The 26,549-nt window shown below is 40.6% G+C and overlaps 2 long non-coding RNA genes across 4 annotated transcripts in view; one reads left to right on the forward strand and one right to left on the reverse strand.

The window, feature by feature from the left end:
- Window positions 1–433: 433 nt before the first annotated feature.
- LOC112530106 overlaps window positions 434–26,549 on the reverse strand; it is a 65,866-nt gene continuing 39,750 nt past the window's right edge. For all 3 annotated transcript variants that reach the window (XR_006932189.1, XR_005861171.1, XR_005861170.1), the window contains one exon: window positions 434–3,934. This is a non-coding gene — a long non-coding RNA (uncharacterized LOC112530106). The remainder of the gene's footprint in view (window positions 3,935–26,549) is intronic.
- LOC121113373 lies at window positions 12,867–14,134 on the forward strand. Its single transcript, XR_005861172.1, has 3 exons — window positions 12,867–13,205; window positions 13,242–13,475; window positions 13,570–14,134. It is a non-coding gene; the product is annotated as an uncharacterized LOC121113373 (long non-coding RNA).

Here is a 26,549-nt window from a genome sequence, read left to right on the forward strand (position 1 = left end):
CCTCATAGGGCACATTCTCCAAGCTCTTCTCAAGTCTTGTTGTCCTTCTTTGGACCTGTGTATTTAATTCTTGTAAAGATTTTTTGGAGACAGACATTAGGCTGCTAAAAAAAAAATCCTAAAGGAAAAAAAATTAGAATAGAAAGGAAATCTGTATAATCTGGGGTGTATTTCTTCACATACCTTTCCATATGAAAGTAGGTCACTCTGAAAGTAATACCTCCTATTTATTTCCACAGATACTGCGACAGATACAAAGAGCATAATAACGTTATTTGCTAGAGCAAATTCTAAGCTACAAAGCACTATTTTTCATCATAGCCACCACCATTAGCTATGCATTTTTGCCAGTGATGAATAAAAGTCTGCATGCTGTGCTTGTAGAAATCTGCACCAGTGGTGGTACTGCTGTTTCTGATGCCACTGCTGAAATGCACCACCCACTTCCTCACTGTGCTCACATCCACTCTGTGGTCTCCATAAATGTTCAGCAAGCATTAATGAATGTCAGTGGATGCCATTTTTTTCTGCATGGAGGAATTCAATCACGCACCTTAGTGTTATATGCTCTCCTATGGCACATGCCATTTTGTCAGACTGCCCCTCTGCTGCCATCTGTCACACAGCAGCAAAATTCAATGAAATATTGGTGGGAAGGTTCATCCTCTAGTGCTATCCTACTGATGTCCGACTGTCATTGTGGGCTAACATAATAAAATAGGAGGCATTACTTTTGGAGCAGCCCCTGTATATTTCTTCGCATTTTTGCTGAAATTCTTGGGCTTTGCTTGCTAGGATATGCAACTTAGAGGAAATGTTTTTCTGAATAAACCAAACCTGAACTGAAATCACCCATGTTCTGTCCTTTTTGTCTGAACGCAGAACAGAAGACTGACAGAAAACACTCGAGCTGAGTCTTCTTTGTGTTTGGTGCCAATTATATCAAATGAAATGTACAGTTCTGATATTTGGGCAGGGAGCATATTAATGAATTTTGAAAAATAAAGTACCTTGTGGGAAGTCCTTGAGCTTTTAGTCCCTGGCTGTGCTTGAAATGGACACTTCATTATGTGGACATTAGACATACGTGCTATGCAGCTGACTTTCAGCTGAAAGTCAGTCAGGAGGGATGGGGGTCCAAACTTCTTCATTATCTCTCCAGTATTCTCTGCTACTGCATTTATTTTTTACATTCAAAGCACTGTGTGCAATGGAAAGGGCATAATTCATAACAACCTTCAGTAGTTAATGAATGTGATTGAGACACATTTCTTCAGCGGGTCTTTCTGCCTTATCGTGCTAGCTCTACTTTTTCAGCATGTTCCAGGTGAATGTTTATTGGCATTTATAACTGCAATTTCGAAAGTACCTTTCCTATGATTCCATATGAGGCTCTATTTTTTCCTTGTAATAAATCCCCACCTAACTGAAGAACTTGTCAGGATTATCCGGTACTCCTCTGCTCTAAACAAACTGGGAGGTTTTGGGGTTACCTGTCCTCATGATTGTCTTATTGTTACTCATCTTTATTATCCAGAGGAGAAAGCTTTCAGTAAAGCAATTTTAAGATTGTAAGATGCCTCACAGATAAAAAGAATTGCATCCATCTGCAGAATCATTCAGGATTCCAGGTACTTCAGGCTCATGACTGACTGAATTTGAAAGTCAGTCACTTGATATTTTTACCTCATTGTGTAATAGTACGGAATGTACACCTGAGTTAAACAATGCTGGTATTTAAAATTGACATATCTGTTCCTTCTTCCTCCTCATTGACTCAGCTGATATTTTACAACCAGACTGAGTGAGTGATAAGTAAAACCCATCAGCTACTGAATTTATTCCAGAAATTTAGTAATTTTCCATCTCTCGTTATCACCATATTCATTAGAGTACTAAATTTTGTATGTACAGATAAAGTTAGCATGGCTCCTTTCTGCTAAACAGCATCTGACAGTCAAAAATAATATAGAAGAATTCAACAGAGGTTGATTCTGACTCTCAGTAAGATGAAATGGTGACTCTCAGTAAAAAATCAAGAAGTTGGTGCAAAAATTTTCAGTGATTGTGAGGTAATTTGTTGTTGACTAATCTATCTTTGTTGTGTACCTGTCTTAGATACTTCCATAGCTCCCATGCCTCTCTAGAGCCTTAAAGTCTGTAATATTTTAAAATCTATAGGAAGTAGGAAATAATAGAATCTTCGTATAGCCTGAGTTGGAAGGGACCCACAGGGGTCCATCAAGTCCAACTCCTGGCCCCACACAGGACTACCTAAAGAAGTACCATAAGGAGATGGCTGAGGCACAGAGTGATGGGAGGCCAGTGGTCAAGTTGAGAAACTGCACATACTCGGTATTGCAGTGCATGAAAGGAGTTGACTGGCTGCAGGTCAGTGACTTGCTCAGGCAAATGCAAGATCTCTCTACCAGTAAAGGGTAAGAATCCAGCCTGGATATAGCTGCTGCAGAGGACACATTCACTCATTTAAAAGGCAACCAGTAATTCTTTAGCATGATAGATAGCAGGCAGGACATAGCAGGCAGTGGCCCTGGGAGATGTTAACCTTAATGTGATGAGGATGTTAGTCCCCTTTTTTTTAAAGTCTAATGCAAGACTACGCATAATTTATAAGGTTCTAGAATTGGTTGGGGAAATAAAATTTTCATTGTAGAGCTATTTTCTCCTCAAGGATTACTTATATATTTTGTGCCAATAATGCAATTATTTTCCTAGAAAATAAACACTGATTATTTTTCTTTTGGGTAGGTAATTCCATGTAATCACATGAATGACACAAGATTCCTTAATTTTTAGTGAAGCAGATGTATTTTCTCCCTGTTCAGAAGTTTCTTAGCTCCGTTCTTCTTAAATAAAGGTTTGAATTATTCATGTTGCTTTGTCATACAGCTTTTCTGTGGGTGTATCTCCAGTTAACCCTTATTTCCTCATGAGCACATATGGCCTCCTTCCTCTTCATTCCTTCCTCTTCTTCCCCAGCTTCATACTGTTCAACTTGTTTATGTTAGAATTTCACCTATGGGTGAATATGCTTTCTTTGGTATTCATTACTGGAAGCTGTTTACCATGGAGGCTGCATGATCACCTAATAATTATGCAGGCGATCACCCAAATACTTAAGCTGGCTATAACATAATAACATGTTAGAGGAATGCTCACTGCATTTATGCATGAACTGTAGAAAAAATGGAGTGGTGTGGCTACAAAAGCAAATCATAAGCCACCAAGCCCCATTCCAGCTTTCCAAAGTCCTTAACCCAGCTCCTTTACATTTTGTGACTTGTTTCAGCTCTGGTTTTACTTCCTATGGCAGCAAATATCTGTATGTGCATTGTCACTCCAAGATCAAACTGAGGGAGCAAGCCAATACTGATTCTAAACTGCGGCATTATGCCTGCAAAAATAAGGCTTTCTCACACGTTAGGAAACAATGCTGGATTTTGATGGATTTATAAAGAGCTTATCATGAATGTATTAAGTTTATTAAAAGTCAATCCCTTATGTCTGCTGTGAACTTGCGAAGGCAATCTGTTGTTCATATCTTGCAGGTTACAGCAAGATTGCTCATTATCCTAAAGCAGGGATAAAATAATTCAGGAAAAGAGCAATGGACATTATTTCACTTCTTAGTTATAGGTGGCTGAACAATGAATTTATTATAAATCATTTTTTTTTTTCTGTGTTTGCTACTTGGCCATAGGAATCGTTCAATTTAATTTCTACAAAATATTCTGCCTATTTTTTTTTTAAGGATTTTATTTTATCATATTCTTGCCCACAGCTTGCTCATTAACTGTCTCAGTCCAGCCTTGCTTTCAGCATTCTTTAATTTTAATGTGCTGTTCATGCAGTGCTGCTACCTTCTTGAATCCCAGGCTGTTCATTTGGTTGGCTCCATCATCCAATCACATTTCTAAGGAGAAAGAAAACTTCAGTAAGTTTTGTCATGTGAAAATTCATGCAAACACAGCCATCTGAGAATTCACATCACTTTCAGGGCAAACGCATATTGGCTTGATTAATTTCAGGGTTTTTTTTTAAGGAATGTTATTGCTAAGAAAAATGCAGCTTGTATGAATATTCATGGGAGCAAATAAACTTTCAAATACCAGACTGAACTAATTTCATTAGAATGCATTTTCATAATGGCATTTTGAAGAAGTCTCACAGCTCTCGTTTTAATTATTTAATTTTTTAAAAGCATTATTATTTCAATTTCCATCTGCTAGTGCACTGGCATATCAGTGGTAATCTGAATAACACTGAATAAAGTAAAGCACTCTAGCAAATCTTAAAAAGCTTACAAATAGAAGATCTGGATATATTCTCCTAGGCTAGGTCTATGTACATTGGATATTTTGGAACATGTAATTGTAAAAAATTATCTCTTTGTGTTAATAGCAAAAAAAGCTGGATATCTGAAAAGATGAGAACATGGATCTCCAAACCCTCAAGATAAAACTTGAATTATGGAAGGACTTTTCACAGAACATCTTCCTCCACCTTGAGTTTTTATTTGTGTGATCCAGACTTGGTGACTGAGGCAAGCCAGCTGACTCTGCCTTAAGGATTTCAGTGTCCACAGTCTGCTTTTCCAGCAAATTCATTGGATAGCAATCTCAGTGAGTGAGAAGAAAAGCAGCAACTGGGAGTCCTCACATCTGTCAGCATTTATGAACCCACAGGAAGGTATTTGTTAAGAGACCAAGATGCCGAGAGGAGTCTCCTTATACGTTCATATAAGGAATTACGATGGCAGAGCTTTTCAGTGAAGATCTGCATAGAGAGTGAAAATGAACATTTCTGTTGGAGCTCTGATGGTATCAAGTCAGAAGCTACTGAAAGAGTGCACACGCACTGAGTTTTGTGGCATTGCTGTCATTCGCAAGAGTCCTAATGTCTATGCCAACTCCTGTTTTCTAAAGATATGAAGACTGAGTAACAGAACACCTCTAATGTGAACACAGCAGTTCCTATGTGATTTTGTAAGACTGTAATCTCTCACATGCATGGCCTAGCAGTATTGCTGGAGCCATCAGAACAGCAGCTGTCAACCCCTGTGCAACTGGGGTGCATGAGGCTGATGGCTCCAACCCTTCCTGTTGCCTTTGCACCAGAAGGCAGCAGTTGGCAGGAGGGCTGGGTGCTACTCCAGCTGTGAGAGGAAGGCTTTCACATTCTCACAGCTCACAGCTGTGCCCTGCAAACCCTGCTTTATGGCCTGTCTCTTTGCAGATGCTTCTAGTCCTTCTCATTCACTTTTTTTTTTTTTTTCCCCAAAACCAAAATAACTTGTTCTTACCTTCAGCTTTCCCTCCACCTTCAACCACTTGCGGTTTCTCCTGTCCTCACCCACCAACCACCTGCCCTTTATTCTCCACGTTTTTGTAGACTCACAGAATGGTTTGGGTTGGAAGGGACCTTAGAGACCACTCAGTTCCAACTCTCTGCCACAGTCAGGGTTGCCACCCAGCAGCTCAGGCTGCCCAGGGCCCCATCCAACCTGGCCTTGAACTCCAGGGACGGAGCATCCACAGCTTCTCTGGGCAGCCTGTGCCACTGCCTCACTGCCCTCCAAGTAAGTTGTATCACACCTTATCACCACATCCCATCCTGCTCCTTGGTTTCAGGTCTCTGCCTTTTTTCCTTCGTGATAGGAGTAAAAAGAATCACAGGGGAGACAAAGCTGGATTTCAAATGAAACATATGTTCTGGATATGAGATTCATTACCAGCCCTGGTCTGTTTGTCACAAATGAAGAACACCTCCAAAAACAGGTATGCTATGAAACAACCTGTCAGATTCTTCTCTGAGCAGTACTAATAATCCAGTACATAAAACCACATAACTTATCAGATAACACCTTATGATTCTGAGGTTTTCTTTTTGGCCAAAGCTAAAAGCACAGCCAGATCTGTCATGATGTTTTTAGCCAGACTGATGATAAACTTCTACTCATACATAAGGCAGTTCTTTGCTAACTATGATGGCTCCTTCAGTGATCTAGTCTATTTCATATGTATAATTATAATATATGATAATTATGCATTTCATATATATAATATATGATAATTATGCATCATATGTTGATAATCATTTATTTTACTGTTTAGGAAATAGATGTTTCCTTCCCAGAAAACTCTCAGAATGTGATTTGTAAAGAGCGTGTGTTGCTTCAACAAGCTGCTCACAACATTCCTGTTTCTCTTTCACTTTTCCTTGTTTCTGTGCAGTCCAAAAGGCAACAAGTACATCAGGCTCTTTGTTGAGAACATCTTGGTTGCAAACAGCAACAAAAAGTCAACAGCATTGAGTTGCTATTTGTAAGCTTTTGGGAAAGGGTTGCCTAAGCTAGAAATGTGGAACAGAGCCTGTAACAACTTTGTGGAGAAGTTCCTGCTGACAAAGGGAAGGCCAAGACAGTCTACTCATAGATACTGGCTGTTCCTGCAGGGTTTTAGAAGATTTAGATCACAGAATAGGTCAACAAGCTGAGCATTTGCTTGCCTGCTGCCTAGCTCTTCATCCTCTGCAGGTTCTCACTCCCAATCCTATGGTTACTGACATCTGGGCATTTATTTGTAGACCGCAAACAATGGACTCTTCAGGCTGCTCAGATCTTCTTGTGAGTGTTGGTGATAAAGATGAACTTTAGGCATGCTGACTTGCTCAGAGAGGCTCGGAATGAGTCAAGTAAAAGGAAAGTATTCTTTTTAGATGCTTTTGATGGAACTGCATTTGGTGACCAAATGATGTCAAATAAAGTTTTCTGATAATTAACCAGATTTATGAAGATACGTGTAAAACTGATAACAGCAGAAATAAAATTAGGGAGGAGAATCAAAATGCCAATGGAAAAAAAAAAGTAACTCAGAAGGAATGCCGATATAGGAAGTAAATACATACAGAAATTACAGAAATTAGAGATGAGAGCTGAGGACTTCAGAAAGATGATGCATATAAATATGGCATAAATTAGAGCATCTTAGTATTTAATAATTTGCTGGCTTTGATATGCTAAAAATAATTGGCTCGGCGCCTCTTAAAGTACTTGCAGATCTTTATTATTGCCAAACTGTATAATCATTAAGATGATGTTGGATCCTTAGCACACAGCATCTGGCAAATTAGTTTGCCAGATGTTTTTTGGTTTTCATTTTGGTAATAACAGTGAAGCAAATTTCTGAATTAAGATTCAGAGCAGAAATATACCACATTTGCATAGAAATCTGTAGATAACAAAACTGAGAGGTCTGACAGATATAGATCTGCTTTTAGTGCTTATGAATGAATATCTGTTATTACTGTTTTTTCAGTGCTTGTTTTACTGTATGGTATATTGTGTTCAAAGTAATCAGGAATATGCTGGGGAAAATAAACAGGATGGCTCACAATGACCATTCTTCTTTACTCAGGGTGATATGAAGGATTTTCTGACAGGAAAAGGTTAGAAGACAGCAAGAAAATGAAAGGAGTCTAACTTGCTAAAACTGTCACACTCCATCGGTGGGGAAATTCAGTTGTTTAGGTCTAAAACTGAAACTATGGCACATGCACACAGAGGTTCTTCTGAAGAAATTCCATACATCTTTGGGGCAACAACTGACCAGGAATGACAGTAAATAATTAAATAATTAAATAAATAAAAGTAGGACTTGTTATATGAAAATCAGCATTTCTAACAGAATTGTTTCTACCTTGCATTAATCAGTACTTTGATTTAAAAATGATCTTTAGCCACAGTACAGCTCAGCAGGCACAATCTAAAAACAACTGCAAGGACCAGAACTCAGTTGGCTGTCCAGAGTAAGCCAAGTAGAGGCCTGGGGCTCTGCCTCAGGTGGGAGCTAGGACAACCGTTACATACCACGTTGGAAAAGTGTCTGACATTAAAGAGAGGAACTCAGATTGCTCAGAATAAGAGGTATGGCAAGATCTTCACTTGTAACTACATATCACAGAACGGCTTAGGTTGGAGGGGACCTTAAAGATCATCTCGTTCAAACTCCCTGCCATGGGCAGGGTTGCCAAATACCTGGAAACGTAACACACACAGCCCATGTTTTCACTGGTAGTGCAGGTTAAGTTTTTCAGAAATGACTCCTGATTTGCAGTGTTTCTGATATCAGATACCCAGATGCAATTCAGTGAAAGACTGTGATTTTTACAAAGAACTCAGTAGCTATTCATTGAGGAGACGGCCTAGTGCACTGCCTTAGCACTGGGCATGCAGAAATTTGACTGCATCGAACATGTCTGAAAAGATCGACTAGTGTGGCTGAGTGGTTGCATTAGAACAAAGTTTTATTAGGAGTTCCTATGAATCTTCTCAGGAAACCCCACCAGGGAGAAAGCTTTTCAAACCAGAGAAGGCAGTGTTCTCTATCAAGTCCCGATCAAGCTTAAAAAATAAAAACCAAGGTTGACTTATAAAAAAAAGTTATTTTTACCTAATTTCAAAGGTTTTTTGAGCTACTGTAAATGTATTTCTGTAGCCACCCGTATGAGATAGTAAGTATGCGACTTGCACACTTTTCCTGCTTATCTGTAACTAACACGCTCTTTATTCCTCCCTTTAAACCCTCCCGGTTGTCTTGACAGCTCTCCTCAGCAATACTTATGTTGTTCTCTGTTATACTGACTCTACACAAGCACTTAGTCTGAAATTTCGTTACTCTTTCACATTTCTTTATTGCGTACTCTCTGAAAAATATGTCTGACTCCCATTTTCACTAAACCCTTACTGAAGTGAATAGAGTCAAAGTAAAATAATAGAAATATATTTGAAAGATACTACAGAAAGTAAGATGAAATGGTTTCCCTCTTCAGCAGTCCATTCAACGCTCTTACAGTGACTAAGAAAAGTATCTTACTGAAATCTGACTTTGATGTCAGTTCAGGGTGAAAAGTTCTATTATTTAATCAGGTATAAATGGAGCCTCGTTATGACAGTGGACTTGATAAAAATGGAATCCCAGGTTTCCATTGTTATGGTAATACAATATCCAGCTCGTGTGTGCTATTTAGAAGAAAAATATCCTTTTACTGCCACCTGCACTGCACAGTTCAGATCAAATCATCAAGTCAAGCTGTCCTCTTTCGTCATTGCTTGTAATCAGCAAACTGCTTAAAGTTCTGCAAGCCACCTTTGCAATCTCTTCACGTCATCTCCTGGATGATATCTCTATTATGTCAAATACATTGTCAGCCCCTACATATTCATCAGGTTTGATTCCCACTTGTATTCATGATTGATTTGCTTTGCCAGTTTACCCACCAACAGCAATCCAACCTTATTCTTCACACATCTTCATGGATCAGAGAGATCCACAGCTGTATTTTGGTGATTAACGAGAGATGGCAAAAGACAGGCCTGCCCCTCAGTGCTCACTGTGCCTTCTGCTCCGAAGCGGGAAAACTATGGGTTGTGTGGGGTGGCAGACTGGACTCTGAATAGGGGGCACTGCTGGGGAGTCTGTATGACAACTCAGCAGAGTGTTGCCCTTCTTGGTTCAACAGAAATTAAGTTGTACATAAACGTGCTTGTCATATGTGACAGCAGATGTCAGGAGGGAGTTCTAGAGGTGGAAGTAAAAATACTACAAATCTGAAAAAGTTGTCTTGCCATTCCTTCACACTATGAAAAAGCTTTACAGCAGATTTCTCTCTGCAGTCACACACATCCAAGCAACAAGTTGAATGTCTGCTTATTATTCCAATGACAGGTTAAATATTTATGATATAACAATGACATTTCCACTCACATCATTTGGACAGTTTCATTCCGGGTCCTGCATAGATTAGATTAACATAAATCACATTCATTCCACACTTTTTCTCCTCTATCACAAGTCTAGTGTATTTTTGTCTCTCTAAAAATGATATTCCAGTTAGCAGGAGGAGGCATCCCCTCAAATTGCTCATCACTTCTTGACATAGTTTAGACAAAATTGACATAAGTTTTGATGACTAACTTTAATCGTAAAACAAGCCTAGAAAACGATACTGTTTGGGAAACAGGCCTAAAAAAAAAACCATATCAAAAGAGGTGAAAATAACCTTTTTGTGAAAGCTAGCACATGATTAAAACAAAAACTTTGGTTCCTTCAAATTTCAGTATTGTTAGCTATATGTAATTTTTGAAATATTCATGTTTCTTATAGTAGTCGCTCTGAGGACATATGAATAACAGTGGAGAGAATTCTCTACCCAGTAAGTTCAACTGAAAATACACTCATGCAAAAATAATGTACTAAATCATACAAACCCCTCCTGACAGGGAGTCTCATCCTAAATATGGCAAGCATCCTTTACTTCCTGTGACTGCAATGAAAACCGAGAATGTGCCGTATTCTCTGTTAGCTACCTGGTGGTCTTGAGTTTAAGGAAACACAAGCTCTAAAATGAATTCTATTTAGAGAAAATGCCACATTAAACACTTTCCTGAGCAAATTACCCTAGCAGGCCCTGCCTGAATTGAACAAGTGGACGAGGCATCTCAGAGGTCTCCTCTCAGCCTAGCTGTCACTGTGGGACACAACTCACCTGTTATTGTTGGAAATGGTCACAGGGCATCTGGCGTTCACTTAACGAATGCTCTCATCCTTGTGATTCAGACTGTGCACAGAAAGCTCAATGGTGTGCATCTCCTTAATGATCTTGTTCTTGAATCATGTTGTTAATTGCTTTCCTGAGGAGCTCAAAAGCCCAACATGCTGTTCACTTTATAGCTGCCCTATAGTATGTGAATGTGCAATGTCCTGTGTGTGATTATAACCTCAGGGCTCATCATCCCCTGGGCTGATGCAGCCTGGAGTAAATGCTGTGGGGAAGTCACTGTGAGTTCTGACTGGATGAGAAAACCTAGTCTTCTCTTTATTATGAAGTCCTGCTGTCTAAATACTGTGCTATACTTCAGAACTATTTACTGACACTGGAGGAAAAAGAAATCAAGGAGATACTTCAAGCTGTCCCATGTGTTCAGGTCTTATATCTATGCCTGGCACATGACCAACTTGCAGCCTGCAGGCTGCACGTAGCCCTGCCCAGCCTGTCCTGCAGCCACCTCCTGCCCTAAAGCATCATGGAAGACCCTCTGCCCCACTGAGCGGCCTGACCTTTTGCTGGGTGTGCACCTATTGCTCAGCAAAACCAAACACTGGTGTGTCATTGGCACTATCTGGGCTAAAACCAGGGCTTGGGGAGGGCACAGTGCTGTGCTAACTCAAGTTATGGAAAATAGTTATACCTTCTGATACTTTGCCCAAACACCATCCTGTGAGAAGTGAAAAATATGTAGCTGTGCTTTTGAAAAAGGAATTTGAGACTGGGTTTCAAGATTGCTGAAAAAATAATTAATTTTTTTTGTATGTTAGCAGTTCCACTTTCAGTTGACATAAATACATTACCTGTGAATTTTCAAATTGAATGTAGAGAGTTGCAGTCAGATGTTAAACTCAAAAATTTGACCATGTCTCTTTACCAGGCTTTTATAAGGCCTCCCTTATCAGAGGGAAATATCCCTCATTTCACAATCACTTCTTATTCATGTTGTTACTTGTTGGCAGTATGTACATTTGTGAAGAACTCTTTTCAAGGATGAAGCTCAGGAAGAGTAACATTGCATCAAAGATCTCTGACAAACACCTTGAAAACTCACTAAGAATTGCTACCACTGCCATCAAACCAGACTGATGCATTAGTTTCACAACAACAAGATCAAATATCCCACTGGTTTTATGTTTTTCTCTTTTTTTATTTTTTTGATAAAAATTATTAAAATTTAAAACAAGTGTTGTTACTTATATATGTTAAACATATCATATATTTTATGAGGGCTGCTCTGAAAGTAATGTCTCCTCTTTTATTATGTTGGCCCACGACATCAGAGTTGGATGGTATGGCAGTAGAGGTTGAATCTTCTGCCAGTATTCCATTACATTTTGTTGCTGTGTGACTGATGGCAGCAGAGGGGCAGTCTGACAGAATGGTTTCTGCCACGGAATTGTGTATGAAGCAAAGGTGTATCAGAGTTACTCCAGCAGGAAAAATGGTGCCTATTGACATTCATCTTGATGAACATTTATGGAGACCAAACAGTATCTGTGAGCAGAGTGAGGAGGTGGGTACTGTGTTTCAACAGCAATGACAGCAATGTGGTAGATAAGTCATGTTTTGTATTGCCTTGCACAGCTGTCACACCATGAAGTGAAGAACATTTCAATCAGCTCATACACAAATCTGCCATTGGTGATGCCTATGCGGAAAAAGGGTGTTTTGTAGCTGAGAAGTTGCTCAGTCAAGCAGTGTTACTGTACTCAGTGAACAGTTTTCATGGAAATGGAGGCAACATTTGGAGCAAAGTATAACTGTCCATTCTATCTCCACTCCAGATGTTATCCACCTGTTTGAGCTTTCAGGTAGCTGAACAAGCTGGCTACAATTTCTCAGAGCTCTGATGTTTTAGCAAGAATTAATCCCTGTGTCTTCAGTTATGGCACCCGTAGAGCTGCCCAGCAATCATACCCAGTCCAACTGGTTAATTGCTGCCCAGCCCTTCACATGGCTTTGCAACTGGTTCTGCCCCAATGACAGTAGCAGCAGCTCCACATCCAGGTGGCTCCACCAGCCAGCATCTGGGAGGGGATAGTGGAGATCTCCCAAACCTCTTGGGACACACTCTCCATCCTCTCATGGAAGGGATCCTACACATGGGATGAAGAGGTGGCTGGAGTCCCTGGGGGTTTATGTACCCGGGGGGAGGACATTCTCTTTAGCAAGCAACATGGCACGGGAGAGACATCCCCATGAAAGGGGACCTCAGCACCCCCATCCTCCTCCTCCTTCAAAACTGGGGCAAGTCTTAGGCCGTAGGCCCCAAATCCCAACACTACCATGTTTTGGTCACTGTGGGGCATTCTTAGAATGGCATCACCGTGGCTTCCTGATGTCACAGGTCACCTCACAGCTCAGTGTTCTGAGCCCTATAAATAGGGGGATGCTGTGCCCAGAACCCCAGTCGCTGAGTCAGAGACGCCACTGGCAACTTTAGCTCGACAGCCGAGTGGTTGTTTTTTTTTTTTTTTGTGAAGGAGGCAGGATGGATTGTTCTCCTGCAAAGAAGATGGAGATGTTCTGCAAAGAAGCGGCTAATGGAGAGTCTCAACACCATCGAGCCCATGGAGGTGGACCCTCCTGAGAGTGAGGAGGAGCCCATGGAGGTGGACCCTCCTGAGAGTGAGGAGGAGCCCATGGAGGTGGACCTGGAGCCAGACAAAGAACTGATGGAAGTAGATCCACCTCCATGAGGGCAGAGCCACCACCAGCCCATCGCTCTCAGGAAGCGGCAGAAGAGAGCCAGACCCAGAGCCCACCCCTACTACTGGAGTGGCCTGAGGCCCGGTCCACCTCCGTGCAGATAGCCGCCTCGATGCCAGCCCTGATATTCCCATCCTGTAAGTTTATCATTATCTGATACTGCCCCAGCTGTCAGACCTCCCTACAGGCTCACACGAGGCATTCATTTCCTGGGATTTCTTCTTTTGACAGCCAGGGTTCCTGTGGACCCATCCTTCCTGTCCCCACCTCCCGTCCTTCCCCAAGTCCTCTCATCTCTTCTTCACCATGAGGAAGAAGGAAGGGCAGGGACTGGCATCCTCTGAGCCGCTGTGCCGGGGCAACAGGAGGAGTCCAGTGGAGGAATTCGAGCTGCCCAGGGATGTGAGGAGGTGTCAAAGGTGTCACCGAGGGTGGCTGTTCCTGTGGAGAAGCGGAAGACTTTGGTTGTGACAGGAGGAAGGCTGATGTTCAGCATGAAGGACTTTTTTGTAAGACTGGACAACAGAAGTTTTTAATAAACCGAACAAATAAAATAAATATGAACAAATAAAACAAACAAACAAGCAAGCAAAAGTCCCTAAAGCCACAAAAATAACCAAAAGAATAAATACTTCTCTGTTTTTTATTTGGAACTTGAGATTCTGTGTGTGGATTCCTGCATCCTCTCCTGGTCTTCCCAGTACAAGGAAGACGCTGGCATATGGGGCGAGGGCCCACCTGAGAGCCTGTCAGGGCTGGGCTGGGGCCAAGGTACCTTGCATCCTGGTGATGCCAGGAGGGACAAGCTGGGGGTGGAGATCCCAGTTAGGGAAGAAACAGTGTGCTAATTGCAGAGAGGAGGGACACTGGAAGCAAGACTGTCCTTATCTGTGGAGACATAGGAAATCTGATATCCCTGTGTTTGTCATGGAAGCTAGGGACTGAAGAGGACTGGAGGAATCTTCCCAGCAGAGCTTCTGGTTAAAATTAAGCTGGGGGAAGATGAAACTGAAATAGGATATTTGGTTGACACTAGAGGTACTTACCCTGTTTCAAATACAAGGAAACATAGCAAATGGTGATATGTTGATGAATACTGTTTTGTAGCTGAGAATTTGATCAATGAAACAGTGTTATTATGCTTTTTGTATCTGTTGCAGTTCCCGTGGAAGTAAATGAGAGGCATTACTTTCAGAGTAATCTACATATGAGTGGATCAAGACCATTCCTCTTCACTTAATGCAGCCAAGGCAGGCCAAAGTGTTGAACATCCGTGGTTTATTTGGAAATTTAGAACAGTCTACCTTCTTGCATACTAATATGCTCGAATATCAACTTGAAGTCACCCCTTTTGCATACATCAACTACTTTCTGCCTTCTCCCACGCAAACACTGAAAACATTCCCTTTCCTTTACAACAGCCTCTTACATATCTTAGTCATGTCCTTCTTCAGCCTTTTTTTCTAAGGTAAACAGATCCCCATTGCCTCATACTTTCTCTATAAGTTGTCTTTTCCAGAACTCTGATTACACTGTTCTATGCTACAGTGTCCTCAGTCAAACTGCATTTTATATGAAGTAGCACCTACTAAGCTGGTCACTGCTTCATGTGAAACTTCCCTAGTACCAAACAGAAGTAAATAATTTACCTACTTTGCAAGCCAAACTTATCTTTCTACAAAGTTAGATCATATTTGCCCTATTCTGAATATCTCAGAAATGTAACTTCTGCTTGTGATCTACTTCAATCCATAGTTTGTCATTATTTCTGATTAAATATACAACCTTGTGTTTGTCCCTACTAAATAGCATGTTCTATTTTTGTGATCACGTTTGACCAAATCTTGGTCTTACTATTGGCTGATGTACAGCCTCATAAGCAAAACTTCCATTAGGAAACTGTGATAAATGATGATTTAAGGAAGAAATCAATATTTAAAATAAACTGGGCTGTTTGATTCAAGATGGAATAGCACCGAAAACTTTAAAACCATATATTGCTTGTAAAAATAAAATCTTCCAACTACGGCTTTGCCATGACCATGTTATCCTGGAGGCTATTGATAATATCGATAATATAAATAGTTGTGAACTGTAGCCAAGCCGCTGTGGATGTGAAGGTTTCAGGATGGGAAGAAGAAAAACAAAATCATTCTATGTGTAGTACTCTTTGAATCCTCTATTTTGCAGAAGATTTCCCACTTTATTGGCCATTTGCCACTTTAGAATTATGAGCATACGTATCTGCTCTTTTGCTTTCAGTACTATTTCCTTTATCAAACCCGCCTCACTGGCTTGCCTCCCTTCCCTGTTGTATTTTGCCTTATAGATGGATCAAGGCACTATAATTACTTTTCCTCATATTAGAAGCTAATATAATAGGGTTCATCTGCTTGGTATTTAGGCACAACAGGAAAAATATGCCAAATAAAGCAAAAGGGTCGCGACCTTCCTCAGACCCATAAACACTTTAAATCAAAGCCTATTTAAAAATGCAACTGCTGTAAATATCTTTGCATCTCCAACACAAGCAAAATGAACAGATTTATCAGTGGAAGCACTGCAAAGCAGCAGAGGATATCAAAGAGTGATGAACAAGATATTTTTAAGAGGAAAATAAATTCTGCTTCATAAAAATGCCAAGTGATACAAACATTCCAAAAGCAAGGAGGAGTCTGGTGAAATACATTCTGGCCACAGGAGAAGGTTATAAACGAGGAAGGAAGCCTGAATCAGAATCGTGTTCAACTTCATCTCAGCATTTATTTGACACAACAATTACAAGTTATCGTTTCAAAGTAAAATAATTCATTTCAAAGCATGCCTATAAATCATTATACAAGCAAGTATTTTTTTTTTTTTCCAGATTTGTGAGAAGTCAGGAAATGAACTCAATAGTTTCTTAAACAGAGATTGTCTCCTTTGATGTTATTCAGTATTTTTTCATCTCAGGGCTCTAAGAAAGATCTGACTGATACTGCCAGCTTGTCTAGCAGTAGTACTGAAGATCAGCAAAGACATCTCTGGGGCATTTTAAACTTCCTCAAAAATATTTGGTGCTCTCATAAAAGCAGAATTTCTGAATTTGAGGATACTGTCCTATTGGTGCCTGTCAAATCGGAGGACAGTCATTCTGGAATAACAATACGTTAAGATCAGTGGAAACAAAAAGAAAAAAAAATAAATAAAGGAAATTAAAAAGAGAAGTAAAAAACCCATGTATTTCAGGCAGGGATGAGATCATAAAATATGCTTGCACAGACTTGACAGAATGAGAGGACTTCCAGCCTTTTGTTTCCGTGATACTGTCCGTCCTTGAGCAGACCCAAGGAGTTTTGGTACTTATTAGCTAGCAAGCACGTATAAATAGCTGCATAGGATCAGCTCTTAATTTTCTTGATTCCTTGAACAACCAAGGGAGAAATACTGACACTAAAGCCAATGGAACATTTATCCATGCATTTCAAACGTGCAGCTCTGCCAGCTGTTGGGGGGACTCCCTAGCTACATCTTCTGTATTCTCTCCCTGTCCCCATGCCCATTTATGTCTGCTTCAGCATTCAGAAGCCTTTCTTTAAAATTAAAAACTACGATGCACGCACAGTTTATTCTGTCTATAATAAATTAAAACTGGAAGCGATGCTAATGATCCAATGTATTCCAATAAGGATTAGCATAATTTATCGGGTGTGGCAGGACAAAACAGTTCACAATGTGCTTAAGAGTTCGCTCCTTATTGGCCATGAGGTCCCCAGAACAGTAATTCTATATAAAAGATAAAATGCATTTAAACTAATTTACCTACAAACAAGGTCATCTGTCAAGCTTATCCTCGTGCACTACAGAGAAGCAGCAAGACCTCATGCCTCAAGAGAAATTGTAACTTGGTTAGCTTAACTGCAAAAGTGTTTCCAGCGAGACAAATGAGCTGTATACCTCAGAGAAGTGCATGCATATGTTTTATAGTCAGTGGCCTGTATAAACCTATATTAAATGCACCAATGCATTTCAAAAGAAAGGAAAGGCAACTTTTGGGACAACCCTTCTGAAATCTTGCTGCTCCATTTGTGAAGCAGGTACTTCCTTCTGAAGGTTATTTACTGCTGTAAAGAAGCAACCTTTAAGGAAGGTTGTGAGTAGCATTAGTTGTGTTGCTACTTTACAACAGTTGTGTTTGTTGTGAAATAATGTCCGAGGAATAAAAATAGTGATAGAGTAGTATTTACTGTGCAGCATACAGATAAACTCTTCTAACTGTGACAATCTGGAAAAAGAGGCTAGAATAGACTGTTTTTAAGTCAATGCATTCAACTGTGTCAAAATAATGTTCATTACTCACTGATCCTGAAAGAAAAATATAAGTGTATTCAGGTTCAGAGTGTTGTGTTTAGAGGTCAAATATTAATAGCGATATCAAAGGAGCCCGTTCTCTGTAGGAAAGAAATAGGCAAATACTTGATGATACCTAATATTAAAAAAAGATTGGAATATTTGCAGAAAACTTAACAAAAATACACTCTTATAGCCACAGGCCCACCAGACAGAGCCAGGGTCTTCTGTTGGGCACTGCTGTATTTCCCCTGATCTCTTCTCTGGGATTCCCAACAATCTCAGTGAAACATGCATGGGATTTATCACAAAGAGCTGTAATGAGTATGATTTGCAGCAGCTTCCATTGTATAACAACATAATTCTGTGCAAATCTGATTTATGGCTGTACAAATCTCGTATAGGAGAGAATGGAGTCAAATTCTGTTGTAGTGTGTTGTGCAAAGGCTTAGCCCTTTTGGTAGATGAAAATAACATTTATTGTGATGCTGTCTGGCAGCTGATAATTGCATGCATATGAGTGGGTGTGGATGAATGTCTAAAACTGAACTTTTGCACTCTCAGGAGCAAGCCAATCTACTTGCTAGCTACAAGCACTAAGGGCTGACTGCAAATTTTGATAATACCTGGACAAAAACAAAGGTGATATTCCAGATCCTCCAATTACTATAAACCAGTTAAAGCAGTGGGTGCAAGCAGGTCTAGACTCAATCTGGAGACTCAAAGGAAACAACGAATAATCACAAGTACTCTCTCTAAGGCTGCAAAATCATGAAACTTACTCATCAACTTTCACAGGCTTGCTGAGATCAGAAAGTGGGAAGGAAAGATGAAGAGATGTCAGCATATCAGTCTGAACAGTTAATCCAGAAGGTCAGGTAAACACACTGACAAGCTGATCTCAACTAACAAGTCATCAAGCAATCGTTTCTTAATATTGTCTCAGGACACTTAAAGGAACTGACTCACTAGAAACAAAATCTTGTTGCTGGCTCAGAATTATTTTACCTTTTGTTCCTTTTGAACAGTTTTTTAAGGGCGGAGCTGATCTGTTTTCCCAGATTAAACATTCCTTTGATAACTGACTGCTGCTTGTTTAGAAAGCAGGTGCATACTTCCTACTTCCACTAGGCTTTAGCCTACTGCTTGTACCCAAACTAGGGGAACTAGTTCAATTGCAACGCATGGGAATGTATGCAGCCATTGCTACAGTGGCAGGTACTGGTGGTATTCCCCCTCATTTTCTGGTTTATTATTTTAATGACAGAAGTGCAAGACTTTTGGTTTTTGTTTTTTTTTTTTTTTTTTTTTGCTAATTATTCATTTGTGGTATTTTGTCAACTGCAATATTAAATTCACTGTGAGCCTTGTGTTTACAAAGGTGCAAGAGCAAAAGGACAAACTGTCAATAGGCAACAAGATATCTAACTGATCTTATAATCTATATGGACAACATAATCTTATTAGAAGTACAAAATTCTGGCATCCTGGAGGCCTGTGCCCTGCTCCTGCTTCATTTCTATTTGCTGGGTTGCATTACTTTGCTTTTCTACTTGTAAAGTATGGATAAAGGCACTGATCTGATTTATAATCAGCTTAAGGATCCAAGGCTGAGAAGTCTTAGATGATACCTAAGAATTATTATTCACTTATGAAAGAAGGAAGAACTACTAAAAAATCTGTAGATCTCTGACCCACCTGGGATTTGGGCTCTACTGCTTCAACAGTGTTGAAGTCTTTTTCTCCATGTTTCCTACTTAACCCACTAACAGTGTCATGGCATGGCCAATTATAGATAGCTCATTGCATTAGAAACCCTCAAGAGGTAGAAAACTCCACAAGAATATTCCAGTGATCTATTAGGGATGGATCAAGGCTGCATCTCCTCCATTCAAATAACACTGAAGCAACTGTAGGGATATGGACATAGGCAAAGGTACAATTAGGGTAATATTGAAGTTTGGCATATTTAAATCAGATTTACATCTCTATGCAAAAATCTTGTCTGCCAATAGGTTTAGTTAGTTAAAATCATTGTGCAAATACCTGATTTTAAGGATCACAGCTTGGGTCATCTCACCATGGCAATGACTGCTTTGGAAGGAACAATTTTTACTGAAAATTTATTTTATATGTTATTAAAGAATCCCTGACAGTTGTGTAGGTTAACAGATATAATATGTTGAACAAGAGTATTTAAAAAGCCTGGCCTGAGGATGATCTGGGGCAGGGCAATGACAGCATAATATACTTACTGCCACTGAAAACATCTGACTAGGATGTTAATTACTTGAAACACTGTGTACTTAATTAGTCCCCTGGGTCTTCAGGCACTGGCTTTTGTCCCTGTGTCTGCAAGTTAGTGCATGAACAAAGGGAAGTGAACAGTTCATTACAGCTCTAATTAACAGATTCCATACATAAACCAAGATTATGGCCCTGACAGATGACAAATGCACACATCCTGTCATCTCCCAGACTGCTGTCTTTTCCTTGGAGTTTTCCAACCAGCAGATTCTCACTTCTGTGTATTTTCAGCCTCCACAACAGCTGTGCCAAATTTCCTTGACATCTCAGCAATGTCAGACCGAATAACTTCCCAAAATATTTCTTCTGGCTATTCTTTAAGATACTGGGTGTAAGATATTGGATGTCAAGCCATCTGTGGTCTGCCAGGTAAACGTAGGGCAAATGAGCTGATGAGCAGGTAAACAAACACTTGTCAAACTGTCTTACTCAGCTGTCCTCTTGCTACAGACTTACTGTGCACTTTTGTATTTCACAGCGACGTATACATGCTTTATTCATGAAAATGGGTAAAAGTAACTAAAAAATATGCATACAGCTTTACATGCAGACAGCTCAACAAAAATGCTGAGTACTAGATACTACCAGTTAACCTATCTGCAGAATCCCGACCATGTCATCATATTTGGCTTCCTTCCGCTCATGCTTTCACAAAGAACACAACCATACAGTTTTCTACCTTTTCATAAAACCAAAAGGCTTGAGTAGCTCTCTGACTCTCTCTACGAACACTGTTATTTCTGATAGATTTCCCACAAATGTTATAGAAAGTATAACATATGTGAAAGCATAACATCTGTGAAAATGGCATCAAAGTATTGACTTTATAGAGCTTCTGTGATTTCTGTTAAAAGTCACATAGTGTTTAGCAGCAAAGAATCATAGACCATAGCAAGGAACTTCAAAACTACTAGCTATGCACACATTCCACCTGCTCTTCAAAAAGACTTCTGTACATCACATACACTACACAGAAGAACAACAGAAGTCCTGTGGAGTTGTGCAATGCTTTAGCTGGCCTGTTTAAGCTCAGTGAACCATACATGTGAAAAAGATACACAACCTCAATTATTTTTAGAGGTGTATAATCCAAGTTTGTATGTATAAATTAGGCCATCTGAATTAGGAACTGCTCTCAGTATTACCTGTCTTAGCTCCAAAGGGCCAACAGGACTAACCACAGACAGTGCAAAAGTCAAATGACAAATGTGAAGAATAAATGGGAATTACTCTATGGAAGTAGAAGATACCAGTTTCATAATCCCATATCAGATCAAGCCCCATATTTCCAGGCTTAACAATTCATTATTTCTTAATTAGTAAGATCTTGATTTTTAATTCTAGGAAGGTGAAAGTACCATTCAGACACTGCCTGATATGAAAAGCAATGGGAGAAGTCGTATCACAAAGGAGAGCATTTCAAAATGTATTTCAGAGAACAAAAATCAATTAAGCCAGTGTTCTTACTAAACGTTTGTCTAGGCTTCTACAAGATTAAATCTTTCTTTGTTTTGAATTCATACTTCTGTCTGCATGTGATTAACAGAGTTGAAGAAAGGGGAAGAAGACCACAAAGTCTTGTAATTTTTCATCAAATACCAAAACCTATTGTTTTAAGGCAGAATGTTACAGAATGCCAGCTCTGATTGCTTTTAGAATCTAAAGGGATTCTTAGAACTGTTTGCTTTTGGTGTGTTAGTGGCTGGTAGCTAGGCCCCACATCCTTTCCTCAAGTAATTCTTAACAAAGAGTATTTCGAACAGGAAACTTCAAGTCATTCTCTATGATGAGTGCTAAAATATTCAGAGTAAACATCATTTCATTTTGGGCCAGGGTTATGTGTGAGGATATCTCAGATCCTAAAAAGGCAGATTACAAATTGCTCATGATCAGGCTTCCTGTGATCATAGAATCATAGAATCATTAAAGTTGGAAAAGACCACAAAGGTTTTCTAGTCCAACCACTGACCCATGACCACAACGCCCACTAAATGATGGGCCCTTAACTTCCCAACCCACAAGTTCTTGAACACCTCCAAGGACAGTGTCTCCAACACTTCCCTGGGTAGATCGTTCCATTTCATCACCACCCTTTCTGACGAGAAATTTTTCCTTAGATCTAGCCTGAACCTCCCCTGATGCAACTTAAGGCCATTCCGTCTTGTCCTCTTGAAAAGAGACTAACCCCTATCTTGGTACAACCTCCTTTCAGGTAGTTGTAGGTAGCAATAAGGTCACCTACAAGCCTCCTATTCTCCAGTCTAAACAACTCCAGTTCCCTCAGTGTCATGGTTTTATGATTTTTGTTATCGGTATAGTGCATCATAACATCATGTAAAACAGTTGGCGTTAAGAGAGTTAATGCCCCACTTCTGTGGACTGCTGATTTTCTGGGTACCTGATTCTCAGAAGAGATGAAGAACTACATACCCCAGAGGACTTTGTGTTCAGAGGGAAAAACAAAACTCCCTGCAAGCCACAAGACTGCTCTCTTTCTCACTGCCTAGCAGTGTGTGGGTGTGCTCCCCAGCCATCTCACCTTCAGTTTTAGAGTAAGGCCTTCAGTTTCAGACTCTCTCTCATTTTATTTGATTTATTAGCCTCAATTCCAATTATATATTGTATTATATTGTGCTATCTTGCATTCCAATATCATATTTAGTAAATTAACTTTCCTCCTCAGATCGTTGCCGCTGTTCTGTTTTTAGGTCCATCTCCCATCTCCCTACCCTTCCCCCTTTCCCTTTCCCCTTTCCCAGGATGTGGGTCCATGGATTCCCTGCCCCATTAGTCACAAAACTGTTGGCACCCCCCCCCCTCCACTTCCCTTTTCCAGGCCTGTGGGCCTGTGGGCCTGCTGTTCCCCTGTCAAGAATACACATAGATCTAGAGATAACTCTGACGATCCGCTACTCCTCATAAGACTTGTTTTCCAGACCTCTCATCAGCTTCACTGCCCTCCTCCAGACACAGTCCAGGACCTCAGTGTGTTTCTTGCAGTGAGGGCCCCAAACTGAACGCAGTACTCAAGGTGCGGCCTCAACAGTGCTGAGTACAGATCACTCTCCTAGCGCTCCTGACTACACTAGATCTGATACAAGCCAGAATGCCACTGACTTTCTTGGCCATCTATGCTTGTTAGTGGCTCATATTCAGTCAGCTCACATTCAACCCCAGAATCATTTTCCTCTATGCAACTTTCCAGCCACTCTGCCCCAAACCTGTAGCAATGTGTGATCATGTTGAAGCTCATACAAATGGATTTAGCAGTCCAGCCTATCTAGATCATTCTGTACGGTCTTTCTACCCTCAGGCAGATTAACACTTCCACCTAACTCAGTGCCATTTGTAAGCTCAGTGAATGCTCGTTCTTTGGTGTGTCATCAGAAAACAACAGAGCTGTACCTGATCGGCTCATGTATCTCAATTTTTGAGGGTACCGAGGCCCACTTGTTTTCGAGAGGGGCTCAACCCCTGAAGGCTTGCAGCCAGGTCGGCCTGTGGCACTGTTCCTCTGAGGCACTGGCACGGTTGCAGCTGGCTGGTGGGTTCCCCCAGGCCTCCTGGTGCTTAAGGCTCCAGCAAGTTGCTCAGCCGTGGTGTGGCAGGAGACACGCTGCTGGGAGGCAGGCCTGTGTGGGGGTAAAGCTTAACCTCCCGTCTGGTAAATATTTTTCAATATTTTGCTGCTTTCAGTAGAGCTTAATTTGAGGCTAAGGGGTTAGAGGGAAGAAAGAATGTTACCAGCATCACTAAAGAGTACTTAATCTTTTCTAACCTTAAAAAAAAAGGGTCAGAAACTGTTTATCCTTTGTTCCTTTTTTGGGGGGAACAATGGCTGCGGGATTATTATTGCTCCCATTGTTGTGCTCCACCATCCACCCCAGAGCAGAACAAAGACAATTCCTCTCATTGTTTTCCTTCCCAATTTTGCCTTTTCCCTCACAGCGAAGTGCAAATTAAAGTATTCAGAGGTTGAATATAATGATGCCCTGTTCTCTGCTACCTGAAGGACATAATCACCACTTCTTGGAAACAGTCTTTCACTGACCAAGGTTTTGTTGCTATGGTGACTTCGGTTACCATTTGCTTTGGTGTTTACAGTCTGACAAGGAGTCAAAAGCTTTAAAAAAAAATAATAATCCTTTCTCTCACCTTCCTAACATGTGGCAGCTTCTGCTCTCCTTCCCCCTGCCCCTGATTTTTCGGGCATCTTTAAGCATGCCCATAGCATTCTGTATTCCACAATAACCTTTTTAGAGTAGAAAAAGCTGTTTCAGGTTGGTAAAACCTGAGTGTCTTCAGCCCTGCTGCAGCCATTTAGATCAGGTACTTGCTGCCACACACCCAGCCTGCTTGGGGATGTGGGAGCATGCTGCATGCCACTACAGAGAGTGACAGCTGAAGCTCCATAGAAAAAGGTGAGGTGTTCTAATGTCTCACATTAAAAGGAGCAGAATGAAATGAGATCTTTGACATAGAGAGAAGATTTGAATAATCTGTATGTGGACCCTTTGAATCCAGCTGCATTCTGAATATAGCTGTAGATCCACACTGAGACTTGTGATGTGTTTCTGCAGATTGGCTGATGCCAGTTTTGACAGAACAGCTGTGACAGGTCAGGACCATCCTTCAGATTTGCTTGGTATACAGTAAGTGTGGTTAAATCAAAAAGTGGCCATATTAATGCAATGCACAGTCTAGAAGCAGCTATACTAAAATACTATAAAAGCATACTAGATGATCTTTTTTCTTTTTTGATCTACAGAAATTGTACTGACAGGAGGATGTAGGAAGAGCAGTAGAGATGTTTTATGGAAGACAATAATCAGAAGCAGTTACATGCCATCAAGCAGACAGAATGTTTTGCTGCACCTTCTTACGTATGTCTGTGCCAGGTCATGACAGCAGATTCCCTGCAGACCCAGTTTCTAGTGGGTAGCTTCAAGAGCTGCCATTCCCAGCTCTGCCAACCCCAGGGTGCTGATCACTCAGGCCAGCAACAGTACTTGAGCCACTTACACTCTCACTGTGGGCTTAGTTGATCTCAACTCAAACCATAGCCTGATGCCCTATCCTCATCCTTGTCCCCACAGAGATGTGCAATGGCCGGGGTTCAGGCTGCCCCATGCCACTCTGCTGTTGGCCATCGGGAGACCCTAGCTCCACTGCACCCTGGCACTGTACAAAGACAGTGAAAGCATCACAAGGAGAAAGTATTTTGGTGATGTTTCTGAAGATTAAGAGGTGAAGCCAAAATGGGTCTCCTGACATGAAAAACAGTGATCCATGACAGGCATGAAGATGGGCTGGGGCAGCAGGGCAGGATTTGCACTGCTCCCCTAATGAGATTGGGTGGAAACCCCCCAGTTTTCAGGGATCATTGCCATGGATGTCCACCCTCCAAAATTACTTCTGCAGGCACAGTATACAATTCTGTTTTGTATAAAGCTTATGTCTCCTCTAAAGTGCGGTAGCTACTCTGGCCAATTAACCCAAAAGCAGTTCTTTAGACCAGAATTTTTCTTTTTTTCTTTTTTTTTTCCCCTTTTTCTTTTTTTTCCCTTTCCCTTTTTCCTTTCCCTTTCTCTTTTCCTTTTTCTTTTCCTCCTTTTCTCCTTCTTTTTCTCCTTTTCCTCCTCCTCCTTTTCCTTCTCCTTTTCCTTTTCCTCCCCCTTTGTCTTCCCCTTCCCTTCTTCCTCCCCCTCCCCCTCCCCCTTTCTTTCTCCTTCTTTCTCCTTCTACTTCTCCTTCTCCTTCACTTTCTCTTTCTCTTTTTCCTTTTCATTTTTTTTTCCCTGATGATGTCTCAAAATTTAGTAACAACTTTGGAGACACAGTGTGAAAAAGAGCTAGCAGAAAAATCCAAGCCATCATGAGCAAAATTCAGCCTGCCTCCAGACATTTTGCTAGACTCATGACAGTTGCTACTAGGCTGCCTCCAGCTTGTGGACTGCTTAAGGATGGTGCTTGTGGCCTGGCTATACAGAAGGGTGACAGTGCCAGGTCACAAAACTGGCTCTCACAAGCCTACCTCAGTACTTGGATGTGAAACCCAGCACACTTTGTAAATGTCAGTGATTCTTCTGCCTCATTAAAAATACTGACCACGATACTGGGAAGTTATTTATGTGCTGAAGTTTCAGGATGATCTTGTTCAGATCAATTGTGTACATCTAAGAAGAGCAGATCACCTACGCTGTCTCTGCTGAAGACAGAAAAATCACTCATGCAGTGCTTATTCTTATGGATTTTACTAGCAAAAGTCCAACTTGACACTTCTATTGTTTACAAGAAAAAAAATCCATTTCCAATCTAGAAAATCTGATGGAAGTTTAGTAGACATTTTCATTGATTTAAAAACAACTGATGAAATAATAGGAAACAAAGGGATGGAGAACAGATTATTTTTTGAGGGGAGAGTTCAGACAGCAAGACACCTTGTATGAGAATACTTACTAGTGATTTGATGAAGAAAATGGGAAACTAGCTGTCAAATTGCATGGAAAAGTAAGACTTTCATTTGATGGGCCACGGAGACAAGTAAAAAACTTCCTCAGGAATATGATGGTAAA

Source organism: Gallus gallus, chromosome 1 (assembly GCF_016699485.2).
Source record: "Gallus gallus isolate bGalGal1 chromosome 1, bGalGal1.mat.broiler.GRCg7b, whole genome shotgun sequence".
In the NCBI taxonomy this organism is placed as follows: Eukaryota; Metazoa; Chordata; class Aves; order Galliformes; family Phasianidae; genus Gallus; species Gallus gallus.